At 38.4% G+C, this 12917-nt stretch overlaps 1 protein-coding gene across 5 annotated transcripts in view; it reads left to right on the top strand.

Annotated features, from left to right (window-relative positions):
* Positions 1-12917, top strand: part of LOC124283726 (signal-induced proliferation-associated 1-like protein 1) — a 108603-nt gene that overhangs the window by 48156 nt on the left and 47530 nt on the right. For 4 of the 5 annotated variants that reach the window (XM_046719749.1, XM_046719751.1, XM_046719747.1 and 1 more), the window contains one exon: positions 11134-11236. The exons of the other annotated variant lie outside the window; for it this stretch is intronic. The gene's annotated coding sequence lies outside the window, so the exon portion shown is untranslated. The remainder of the gene's footprint in view (positions 1-11133; positions 11237-12917) is intronic. 5 annotated transcript variants of the gene reach the window in all.

The following is a 12917-nucleotide window of genomic DNA, read 5'->3' as shown; positions in this document are numbered from 1 at the left end:
CCGTCGCTGCATGTAGAACGCAATGTCATAGAAGAAACGTGACGTCATAGCATAGTCCATGACGTCAGGTCACCATGACAAAGTGATATTTTGCCCTAGGGCATTGTATGACAAATATGAACCCCGATATTTTCGCCCTCATAGGTAATAAGTTCATATATGACACCCTCAATCTCGTCTTAGTTATGAGGCCGAGTACATAACTGAAACGCTGTTTGGAACAACAGTCAACCCAAATATATCTCTCACCATTAATTGCTGTTGTTTTTTGTACGTTTACAAATCACTTGTTAACCTGGCATGGATTACCGCCATTTCATCAATGACCTTTGAATATTAGTATTTGGTTTCTATCTTCATACTTTGTTTACATTCAGTCATGATACCGCACAGCCTGTTTTCATTTCCACATGTGTGATTTGCATTATGGGAAATCTTTCCGGTGTGGTTGAACTGGGTGTACTGGCCATGACGACTAACACCTGCAACAATGGAGGAAATTGTCTCGTCCTGGTGTCCCGATGGTATTGGTGACCTTCACCTCATCTTGCCACCTTTCTTCCGTCCTGCTGCATGTGAAACTAGGGTCTATTTGTGCAATGGATTCGGTGAATGCCTTTGTCGAAACGTAACAAATAACTAGGTTAATGAATTGTTTATTTTCCAGCTTAAGGAAGCTAACAGTTTAGTTGCTTTCAGTTTTTAAGAGATTGGATTGAAGATGGTTGCTTGTTGTCATTTCATGCCATGGCCACACCTGTTATGTGTATCAGGACTTTTGCTTACTGAGGTATAAAACAGAATGTATTTACTCAGTCTGATGTTGAAATGTGTGGGTTGCTCACAAATTTCTGTTATATTGTTTCTATTAAGAGGGATGGTGGGGTCTAGCTACATGTATACATTGTTTTGAAACCTTTTCTCATATTGCTTCAGAGGTCCAGATAAGATTTAGCTCATGTGGGTACTGTATTTTTTTGGAGTGGGTATTATGAATGTTGAGTGGGTATTTCATTTTCCGTTACCCACTGCTTTCAAATATGTGCGTATTTCAGTCATTTTACTCACCTAAGTATTATGTGACAGAGTAAGTTTACTAAGCAGGTATGTTCTGCCTTATGCCATACCTAATCAAAACCAACTTAAATATAATGGAAATGATTTCATAAAAAATCACTCATCCTATACTGACAGTACAACACTTGTCCTATACTAACAGTACAACTTGATAGCAATCGATGTCTTTTTCATTACGCAAGCGATTATTATAAATATATTCCGTATGCATTTGTTTTAAACTTCTTGCGTATCTAACATTTTAAATGCGTAATTGGTATGCAACAATTATTTTTCAATGCGTATTTTACCCGGATATGCAGCTTATCTGGGCCTCTGTTGCTTTGGCCATCCCCACAGCCTGGCATGTTCTTAAATTCTACTTTCTGTGATTCACTCAGATGATATTTATGGAATTAACATTTCCTTTAATGAACAGTTGCAGAATTGATGTGTTTTTTTGTTTTTTTTGCAAAGCAGAGTGTTTGATGTGGTTGAGCTGACGGCTTACTCTTAAGTGAAGGTAGCCAGGTGGTTAAAATTGGAGTTCAAGATTTGAAAGGTACATACACTTTTGCAAAATCAAGCACGTGTGCTCACATGCATGCAGGTGCTCGCACACATGCACATACACATATATACACACACACACACTCTCACTCACTCACTCACATGCATGCTCACACAAAGTGTAAGCAGCGACTCAGATTGAGATCAAGTTGACGATGTTGGTGTAGCATAGTTGATGGTGTAGAAGTTAACGTAGATGTAGGTGTGCAAGTAAGTAAAGTGACAGTGTCAGAGTAGCCTAGGAGTCTGTAGTGAAACAAAATGAACACAGTGAGTTAAGTAACCTTCACAAGTCAGACAGGCCTCTCCATCTCTGCCATGGGAGGGTGATCAAGTGGTCTGACCATTCACGAAAGTTGGTCCTATTTTGCAAAATAATAGGAGAAAATAGCTTCATTTTCGAGACAAGAGGCCACTCAAAACAAGTTAAAGAATGGACACAAGTGGAAAGCTGCGTGATGCATTACCCACCGTCCATGACAGATGGACTACAGTAATACGAGTGAGTGAGTGAGTTTAGTTTTAGGCCCCACTCAGCTATATTCCAGCTGTATGGCGGCAGTCTGTAAATAATCGATTCTGGACCTGACGATTCAGGGATCATTAGCATGAACATCGATCTACGCAATTGGGATATGATGACATGTGTCAACCAAGTCAGCGAGTCTGACCACCCGATCCCGTTAGTCGATACAGTAATATGAAAAACAATTGTAAATAGTGCAAAATGTATATGTAGCAACTGTCAGCTGCACAAAATAATTGAACTACTGGTAAAATGATATGTGTTGTTCCAGACAGGTTTGACCATCAACAGAAGCCAGAGTAGTGATTTTCATAATGGTTTGTTCTAGAACTAGAGTTATCTGCCCTTGTGTGTATGTGAACATGTCTGGCTTATTAGTTCTTATCATTTGCTTGATGAAGGTGTTAGGATCTACACCGAAACGTCGCAACTACTACTGCAACAAAGAAGTTGTCTATCCATAAAAAGTGTTCCACTTGTTAGTTCTTGTTGAACTTCTTGATGTGTCTGGTTGGGACAACTGTTGTGAGATAGTTTTTGGTACTTAGCAGAATTCCCACAAGATATATCTTCCATTTGCCCAGGCATATTGCTTACAGATTGGGGATTGCAGCTGCATCATTCTCAACTGAGATTCCAACAGATCCTTGCATGGGTAAAAAAAAGCAACTATGGAAAGCAAATAGTCATGTTTGTTTTATGAAATATGTTGAAAATGATTTTTTTCAAAATCTTTTAGAAAATGTTGTGGCCTGGTGTTGATATTTTTCAATTTTCTAGGTTTTCCAAATGTTTGTTAAGTGGATCTTTAAACTTTCAAACTGATATCAAATATTGCCTACTTTGATAAATAAAAAGCGAAGGGACTGTCATTGTTGAAGTATGTAAGACAGTAGAATAAACCATACATCAACTTTATCACTGTGGTGCATTGCCTTAGGACTATTGATGACTGACACAAAATATCTTCAGCAATTGTCACGTCTTTAAACCATAACATTTCTTCCAACATTTTATGTCTTGGAAGATGCTAGATAGAGACACTGCAGTTTTCTTCATGTAAGTTAGCATGTAGACGAACAACTAGTCTCTGAAATGAACATATTTTACAAGGGAAAAAAACAGCTCTTAATAAAAAATATATATATATACTCATGGAAACAAATAAGGTAACACATGAAAGTGGAAGTGTTCCTTTATTCTTTTCCAGGTTTCTTCACAAGGTATATATTGCACTGTGAGTGAAATTCTGGAAATAAATAAAGGAACACTTGTACTTTCATGTGTTCCCTTATTTGTTTCTATGAGTATATAATGAAAAGGAGCCCTGAGACTTTATTCATTTTCAGAAACTGAAACTGTGGAATCTTGACTTGCCACATATTCTAGACTCACGTGGGCTTTCTTGCATATATTTGTTTCAGGGTCTGTATGACAGACTAGTTAACATGTTGAAAGATTATTTCTGAGCTCATGATCAGCACGTTGTTATGAAGGACATTTTTCATCCAATGTGTAGAAAATGTTACCATATATACCAGTAAACTTTCTTTGTAAATGCATCATGACACCAACACAAAATGGTCTTCTGAATGACAGTATGAAATTCATTTCTTGTTATAATATTCTTTAAGAATTTCTACATAAGACATATCATATTATTCCGTAGGTCTGCGCAATATAACCGGTTTACCGGTATTTACCGGTTCAGACATGGAAACGATACGTATTGCGATACGCTGATCGAAAACCGGTATTTTGACATGCATTCAGAAAACTTCGTAACACTCGGAAATCTTCGGAAGTGCAGTATGTATGTGAATCAGTGACAAGGCAACAGGATATACAGAACACTGGAGAGTTCTTAACACTGAAATGAAGCACAATTATATAGCTGTAATTTTCTATACAAATTTCCACATGTTTTTTCCTTAAATGAGCAATGTCAATTACTATATATCACGTCAACTGCCAGGTTGTGGTGAGGTTTGGTGTGGGGCTGTGTGCTGAGTTATATCAGGTGTGAAATCTGTGGGACATGTTTTCTATTCATGATTCACCATTGAAACATGTGCACTTACTGGGCTCAACCCAACACGTTCAATGACTTATTCAGCTTTCTGATGTAGTATGGAACATTCCTGCACATAATGTACTGATGTTATCATTGTGTGTGCTTGATTGTAGGTGTTGACATTTGTTAAGGTGAAATATTTGTATAATCCTGAAATTTTGATTGACAAACATGTGTACCAAAAGCATGGATGTATTTCCTCAAGCTGGCAGATATCAGCAGGTAACTCCTCTTCATCACCTATATTTAAGGATGTAAATGTTCTTTTGGATGGAGCGGTAGTGTAGCCTTGTGGTTAAAGAGTTCGCTCATTTCCCCAAAGACCCGAGTTCGATTCCCCAATACAATGTGTGAAGCCCATTTCTGGTGTCTCCTGCTGGGATATTGCTGGGATATTGCTAAAAGTGGCATAAAACTTAACTCACCCACTCAACATATACTGTATTTCTTCTAACAGACACATCAGATGTGTAATTTTAGGGACGTAAATAACAGGGTATATAAGACAACCACTATATTCACTCATTAAATGTTTAAGCATCTTTATTCGTATGACATTTTTTCTTATGGGGGAGAATTCATTCACTGTCATGCAGGATTTAGTCTCCATTTGAGATGTTTCACCATTTTGTAGTTTGAGTGTTCCTGTACGAGAAATCTGTTTGCTGTTTGTGTAATGTGACTGAATGACTTGATTGCCAGCCATTGTACCCTCATGACCCAGACATTACCTGTAATATATACTACCCATCAAAGGTTTACACTCACTTAAAACACTCACTATATGTTATGTATATACATGTGGTTACATCGAAGATGAATTTCTCCACTAACTTGGGGGAACCAACTGCAAACCTTATGCAGATGAATTGCACGAGGATCATGCATCAACTTGCTGAAAAGCATGTGTAAATATCATGCATGTGAACAGCTGCTTTTTGGTGTAAAGTTTTGTTAAGAATTCGCCAATTTTCACTGAGTTTCATCATTTATTGAACTCATGACAATAAACTTTTCAACGTTACGAATTTGTTTTACAATACATCAGTTCATGTGTAAACAGTACCCTTAAACTGTATAGAATATTTTGCAAACTGTAGTTTAGATCAGTTGACTGAAGTAAGTGGCTACATTTACACTAGTGAGTTTAAACTTTTGATGGGGAGTATATATCGGTGGTTTGTCTGGTCCAGAGGTGATTATTTATATGATGTCAGGATAACGATTGTTGGTATTGTCCAGGGTGCCATTGTACAAAGGGATCCTAGCACTAAAGTAAATGTAACTCAAATACCTAAACATAGACTTACAGCAGTCCTAACACCAAGGTTGTTCTGTATAATGGCAACGTGATGTGTGTTTGAGGAAATACAGTATTCTGTGATTCTCACAGAAATATACACTGCAGATAAGATGGTGCTGTATGCACCTGCACTTATCTAATCTCAGCATTTCTTATCGAAATTGAAAATACCACATTGCTGTTGGTGACAAAAGGAAAAGGAATTTTGTGCACCAGGCCCAGAGGCCTTAGTTAATGTTCAGTTGAACACTGTTGTGTCGATTTTTTTGTTGAACTTAAAGTTGTGTTAAAATATACACTTGATCCTTGTGTATTATTTATTTAGTCACAATTTGAGGTGTAGAAGCTTGATTAACTTCAAGAATTGAAGTAGGTCCCTTCAACTTTGACACAATGGTGTTTGCCTGTAGTTTGCTGTGCAGTAGCAAGCAAGGATAGGCTGGTTGTGGGTTCAAATGCCAGATTGACACTGATTACTTCCCAGGGCAGAACCATAGCCATGATCGCTGGTTTCACTGTAGACTAACGCTTAGACCCTGAATATATAGAATGTTGATAGTAACAAATAAACCCATTTAAATTGAAAAGGTGTCCCAGTGAGTTTGGAGATTCCTAGACTAACAACTAGTCTCTGAAATGAACATGTTTTACTGAAAAAAGTTCATAGTAAAAAAAAAATATATATAATGAAAAGGAGCCCTGAGACTTTCTTCATTTTCAGAGACTGAGGAAATCTAGACTTGCCACGTTTTCTAGACTAGCGTGGGCTTTCTTGGCTATATTTGCTTCAGGGTCTGTACAACAGACTAGGAGATTCCCTGAACCTGGGGAAATCTGGATTTGCTTCACTTAGGGCTTTAGCATTGCAGGGAGTGCCAGGCAGAAGAGAAAATAATGTTGTTCAGGGACTGTGAGACAGACTATTTTCACTGTTGCATACTGCGTGAAGATCCGGGCTTGGGATTGATAACGAATAGGATCGGGTGGTCAAGCTTGCTAACTTCATTGTCACTGTAATTCAATCACTAAGATAAGTGCGTATATTGTCAATCACTGGATTGACTTGTCCAGCATCGCTTATTCACAGACTCACATCATTTAGCTGGAGTACCACTGAGTGTGGGACCCGTGAAGATCCGGGTAGAATAGGTTTTCAGCAACCCATGCTTGCCACAAAAGGCGACTATGCTTGTCATAAAAGGCGACTAACGGGATCGGGTGGTCAGGTTCGCTGACTTGGTTGACACATGTCATCGGTTCCCAATTGCGCAGATCGATGCTCATGCTGTTGATCACTGGATTGTCTGGTCCAGACTCGATTATTTACAGACCGCCGCCATATAGCTGGAATATTGCTGATTGCAGCGTAAAACTAAACTCACTCACTCACTCACTGAGTGTGGCATTAAATAACAAACATACAGATCAGTGCAGTGTTAAACACAAAAGCACTCTGGCTGTCAAGAACAACTTTGAATGTATCACTGTTGCATTTACTGGTTGTAAAAATCATCTTCCATAAGTATCCTTCTTCTGCTCCAAGTGTATTTATAATCTCCAGCATTCCGTATTGCTTAGAAACAGTAAGTCTGTGTTGACGTTGCTGACATAGCAGATGGTAAAACAAGTTAAATTTGAAGGTGTGCATATGTTGGCGCGCTATGTGTAATGTGTTTTCTACATGTTACCAAGTAGCAGATATGTTTTCTCTATTTCTTCTTTATGCTTAGATGGTATCTATTTGATACTGCTGCATATCGTAAACAAGGCAGATCTGAGATGGTTGTCTTCATCCTTGGAGGTGATGACACCTTGTTTTTTATCTGGTAATCCTCTTTAATTATGTAGATCATTGGTGAAGCATATTATTTTGTACGGGACAGCTAAAATGGAACTTCTTGGTAGTTTTTATGTCAGATGAAGGCAGCACCAGAGCTAGACTTGCACAAGTCTCTAAGTTAATAGTTAATAGTTTAAATGATAATTTCTAAAAAAAAAATATAAATAACAGACTGGGGTCCTAGAGTCGGCTTATCCAGACTTGCCTCTTTAAAGGATAGAATTACTGTACATGCATGGGCTTAGCACTCAGTACAGCCTTGGAGCAAGGCTACACCAGAGTAGTGGACAAGAGATAGGCAAGGCTGCACTTGTAGATGGCAGCCTCGTTTGTTCTAAGTTGGGAGGGAAGGAGGATGTCCTATCAGGTTTTCCTGTGTGGTCGAAGGCAGAGGGAGATTATCAAGTGTTCCTCTGACAGTGTGTGGGGGAAAGTGTATGAGGTAACAGAGCTACAGATAACTTTTTGGGTCATTGAGTTATGTACGCGCTTGTGTTCCTCTCAATTGAGTATCCTAATTTTCCTTTGAGTAACCAAATAAATTGTACTCACTTCACTCAAACTCAATTGGGTATTTTGTCATTTTCCATTAATTGTAAAAATGTAATAAAGTTTAAATGTTAGTGTTTGTTATGTATATTTGATCTGTGATATGGGAAACAATAAGAAAGACTGCAAGTTGCCAAGGTCAAGTCCTGAAACAGAACCTCTCAAAATACCTCAGTTATTTTATCTATCCACCGGTACGCAAGCTAAGATTTTACATTTTTGTGTGTACGCATGTAAGATCACATCTATTGAGTATTTACAAAAATTCACGCAATAGCCTTAATAGGAATTGAGTTTTCACATAAATATTTGCGTAATTTACGCAGATACGCAGCTTATCTGTACCTCTGAGTAATATATGGGGGGTACATCAGTGTGTGTTTATTTTGTGATTAGGATATGGATAGTGTTAAAGGAGCTTACGGTGGGTACTGAAGGTACATCTGTAGTCTGCCATACAGACCCTGAAACAAATATATCCAAGAAAGCCCATGCAAGTCTAGATTATGTTGCAAGTCTAGATTTCCACAGTTTCTGAAAATGAAGAAGGTCTGGTGAGTGTAGGCTTTAGGAGAAGGGATGGATAATTTGACAAGGAATTATATCGATATGTTATTTGGAAACTGATTGTGTTAAGGCTGTATTGCCTTCATTGGAGCAAGGAAACTGCATATCGTTGGATGCTTGTCGTAAGAGGCTCTTAAAGACTTGGTTGACACATGTTATCGTATCCCAATTGTGTGGATTGATGCTCATGATGTTGATCACTGGATTGTCTGGTCCGAATATTTACGGACTGCCGCCATATAACCGGAATATTGCTGAGTGCAGGGTTAAACAACAAAACAAAGCATATCATTGGATCATGGGAGGAGTAGGTGTTTTGGTTTATATGATGGTGAAGGGAGATTGAATTGTTTTGGGACAGTTTTGTCTCCAGGGAATAGAAAAGTGTGTTTCATCTGCAAGATGTGAAGAAAACTCTCAGCATTCTCTGCAGGCAGTCGTGGGTTGCAATATGCTGGCGAATAAATGGCGCAAAGGAATTATGTGTAGGCGTACAACATACCTAACTATTTCTCCCAATTTAGTATAAACAGAAGTGCTAGTCATAGATACGAAATAGCTAAATATTTACATCATTACTTACTTGAATGATAATAAATTGTCCATGATGTCATCCTGATGTGGGGGCATGTTACGGATGCGATAGCAATATCTTTCTGGTTTATTAATGGTACTCCTTCTCCGTGCACTCATGTAATATAACCCTGGATCAGTACGACAGAAATAGATCATTTATATTTTCTTGGTTATCACAAACCCAGTTCCTGTGAAGTGCACTTACTGTATGTTTTGGATGTATCTATGGTTCAACTTCAGGCTGTGATGCTTTGCTGGAAACAGTGGAACGTTGTTCCACAGTGCTGATTATCTGTATAGTCTGGAGATGGAATAGGAGTGTCAGGATATTGATAAGAAAATAAAAACTTGTTAAGGAACCAGGATATTGATAAGAAAATAAAAACTTGGTAAGGAACCAGAAGGGAAGGTTATCAGTACCTTTGCAAGATTTAAGCCCATGCTGGCATTAAATACCACAAATGACAAAGTTGATACAAGATGGAAGTGTGGTTGAGATTTGAAATGTAATGTATATCTATTAGGCTTTGAGTGGGGGTGGTGTAGATGACACAACAGTGTGAGAAAGTGCTGTGGCTGCTGTGTGCCCCCACCTGCAGCATCCCTACACCCTCTGCCATGTGGTATAAATCTATGTATACACCCTCACAGTGAGGCTCACAATGGGGGAGCCTTGGCCACGTTTGGCTGTAAACCAGAGGATTAGGATTCTTGTCAAAGCTTTGAGCAGTTTGGGTTTGTTTGAAATTTTCTGCAGTTCACTTATTTGCTCATGATCTCTAATGAACACAGAATATAAATATTGTAATATTACAACAAATATTGAATGAAGTTTCATAAGTTAATGTACCTGACATGTTCTGCGAATTTTGGATTTATTGCATCAATATTGCCTTGTTTTGGACTCATCAGCTTAACAAATTTCCTATTTCCAGCTCTAGTTATAATCTTTTAATATTCAATATTTCAATATGTTTATGGTCACAAACAAAACATTAAAAACATAAGTTAATGGCTTTGTGTGAGTGAGTGTGATCTATAGAGTATCCCAACAATATCATGGCAAGGCCATCCAAGACTTAGTCTTCACACAGTGTACCCATGTAGGAATCAAACCCAGATCTCCAGTTTCACAAGGGAATTAACCACTAGGCAATCCAAAAACCCCAAATGGATATACGAGAGCAGGATGCTATGCCTAATTTAGAAAAGTAGTCCAGTGGATGAAGTGTTTGCCTTTATACAGTCCCTACTCAGGGACAGCTTCCTGCATTCCTTCAGTTCATGTGATTTGTTGGGGCGGGGGTAGCCTAGTGGTTAAAGCATTCGCTCTGGAGAGCGGAAGATTTCGTCACGCCACGAGAAGACCCGGGTTCAATTCCCCACATGGGTACAATGGGTGAAGGCCATTTCTGGTGTTCCCTGCCCTGATATTGCTGGAATATTGCTAAAAAGCGACGTAAAACCATGCTCACTCACTCACTCATGTGATTTGTAAAGTAAACAGCAGAACAGTTTTCACCAGCCAGTGTTGAGCATATGAACGATCATCATTGAAGTTGCTTTGTGAAAGGAGGTTTATGTGAGTTCCCAGACTTGTTGAAGCTGGTCCTTGTGTTCCCTGCATTATCTCGGCAGTGCTGCAAAAAATAGCCTGACTTTGAAGTCTCTACATTTTTTAAATCACTTTTCAAATGTCTTCTTCATTTCCTCTGATAAACACTTCTGTAATATCAGCCATGGTGTTGATGTGCACACCTACCTGATGATTACTTCTTTGAGTGGCATTTTAGATATCGTACCTGATGATTTAACACATCTGTATTTTCCAGCCTCGCACTTCATCCATCAATTTACACCTATATAATCTGTCATCCTTCATGCACTGTAATTGATTAGCGTTGATAACAACACCCACTCATTAAGACCCACATGCCATCTCATCTGTCAGTATATCAACACTGAGAGTGTTTACATCCTCACCCACCCCTTGAGACCCCCACCCTCCCTCGCAACACTCTCAGATGACAGTTTATGCAGTATTTTGACCGACACAGGTTTGTCTTTCACAGGTGTTTCATGGAACTATGAATTGTGGGTAATAACCTGGACGTAGAAATCGGCCAAGAGGTCCGCAGTTAAGCCTCAGTTGGACAGGATAGCTGTGCATTGAAGGTAGGCATCTTGTTGATTTCGCATCAGCCCGACAGTGACGTGTTGATGTGTCTATTAAATGGAAATCTCATCTATCCTAACCACAGCTCATCTTGTAAGCATTCATTCTCATCCCGTGCATGATTTAACTCTCGGTGGTCGACAATACCAAGCCATCCATTTTCAAACTAAAAAAGTCAACTGTTGGCAAGAATGTTAAAATTGAAACAGGTTTCTTTATGTTTGTGAGTCTAATTCAAATCAACGAGAACAGGAAAAGAAAAGACCAGGAATTGTCTAAAAACCAAGATATTTCTGTGAGTGAAAGACAACATAATCCCTCGAAGAGGAATTACATGTCATGTGACGTATGGACGGATTGTTTAGTTTCTGTCTTCTCCCATCAACATTCGAATGTCATATTCTTTTCCTTTGGTTGGGAACATTCTACAATTATATTGAGAGATATTTGCCACAGTGAAATATGGCAAACACTGAGAAGTTATTGTTTGTAAAGATAAAACTGTCACAATTTTTTAAAGGGAAAGTTAGAATAGAATACGCTGAAAATATTTTTTAGACATTAATTTTATGAGATCCAATTTATATGTTAGTAATATTTTGATTCATGTAAAGGTTTTATTTATTCATTTTCCACTATCCCCATTTTGGGGCAACTTTTAGGGAGTAGTATTTTATCCCTTTATAGATTTAACGTTACATGAATATAACATAACACAGTAAAACCAGTCTTGAATATATATAACAATTGTGTGTAAAAAGCAAAAAGCATTGTGAAATATATGAATGCATCGCTAAAAGAATGTGATAACACCAGGTGTTCGTAAAAAGGATAAGCATGCCATACCTGACCTTCTTTACCCCACCACTCAAACAAAAAATGTCATAAAAGCTAAAAGATGGTACTGGCTTTCGAGGTGAGGTGAGGTGAAATTGGGTTTTACGTTGTGCTTGAGAATATTTCGCTCATATGACGACGTGCATGCGTGTGTATGTGTGTGTGCGACTGCTTGTACTAGCCCAGACTGAAGCTGGTTTTATAGTGCTAGCCCACCGAGATACCATGTCGCAGTGAAGCATGAATACCCCACTCAGACACATTATACTGACTCCGAGCCGACCAGTCCTTGATGTACCGGTACCTTCTGTTATGGTGGCTGAGTATTGTCTTGGTCTTCATCGTCGGCAGTCTGACAGGATTGGTATTTTGCCACTAAAGTAGTCACATTTTGTTTGGTGTGATTCCCAGAAGATAACAAGGAATCAGTCCGCAAGAGAACTAAGTGTTACACCAACAAACAAGAAAGAAATGTGATGTAATTAAATGCAAATGTAATTATCAATTGTATTCTAAAATCTAAAATCTAAAACTAAGTTCACAAATCAGTATAAAGGTATCACTATAGTAGTACATAATACTGTGGCTGTACAAATTCAAAGGTTATATATAACAAGTGAAAAATAGGATCGGCACCAGAATTCAAGGGTCGGTCGGGTAATCGGAACCACAACTTTTTTAGGCCCCTTATAGCTGGAATATTACTGAAAGTAGCATGAAGCAACGACAACCAATCAACTATCTAGTCACATGGAGTCATCCTCTGATACTGTATTTGTAACATATCATCACTCAGACTTCCATTTTCATGCTGCTTTCATTTTGCAATTTTCAGCAAAATTC

The sequence above is a fragment of the Haliotis rubra genome, unplaced genomic scaffold, assembly GCF_003918875.1.
Source record: "Haliotis rubra isolate DU_JTF1 unplaced genomic scaffold, ASM391887v1 Scf32, whole genome shotgun sequence".
NCBI lineage: Eukaryota > Metazoa > Mollusca > Gastropoda > Lepetellida > Haliotidae > Haliotis > Haliotis rubra.
This window is presented reverse-complemented; position numbering and strand designations above follow the sequence as displayed.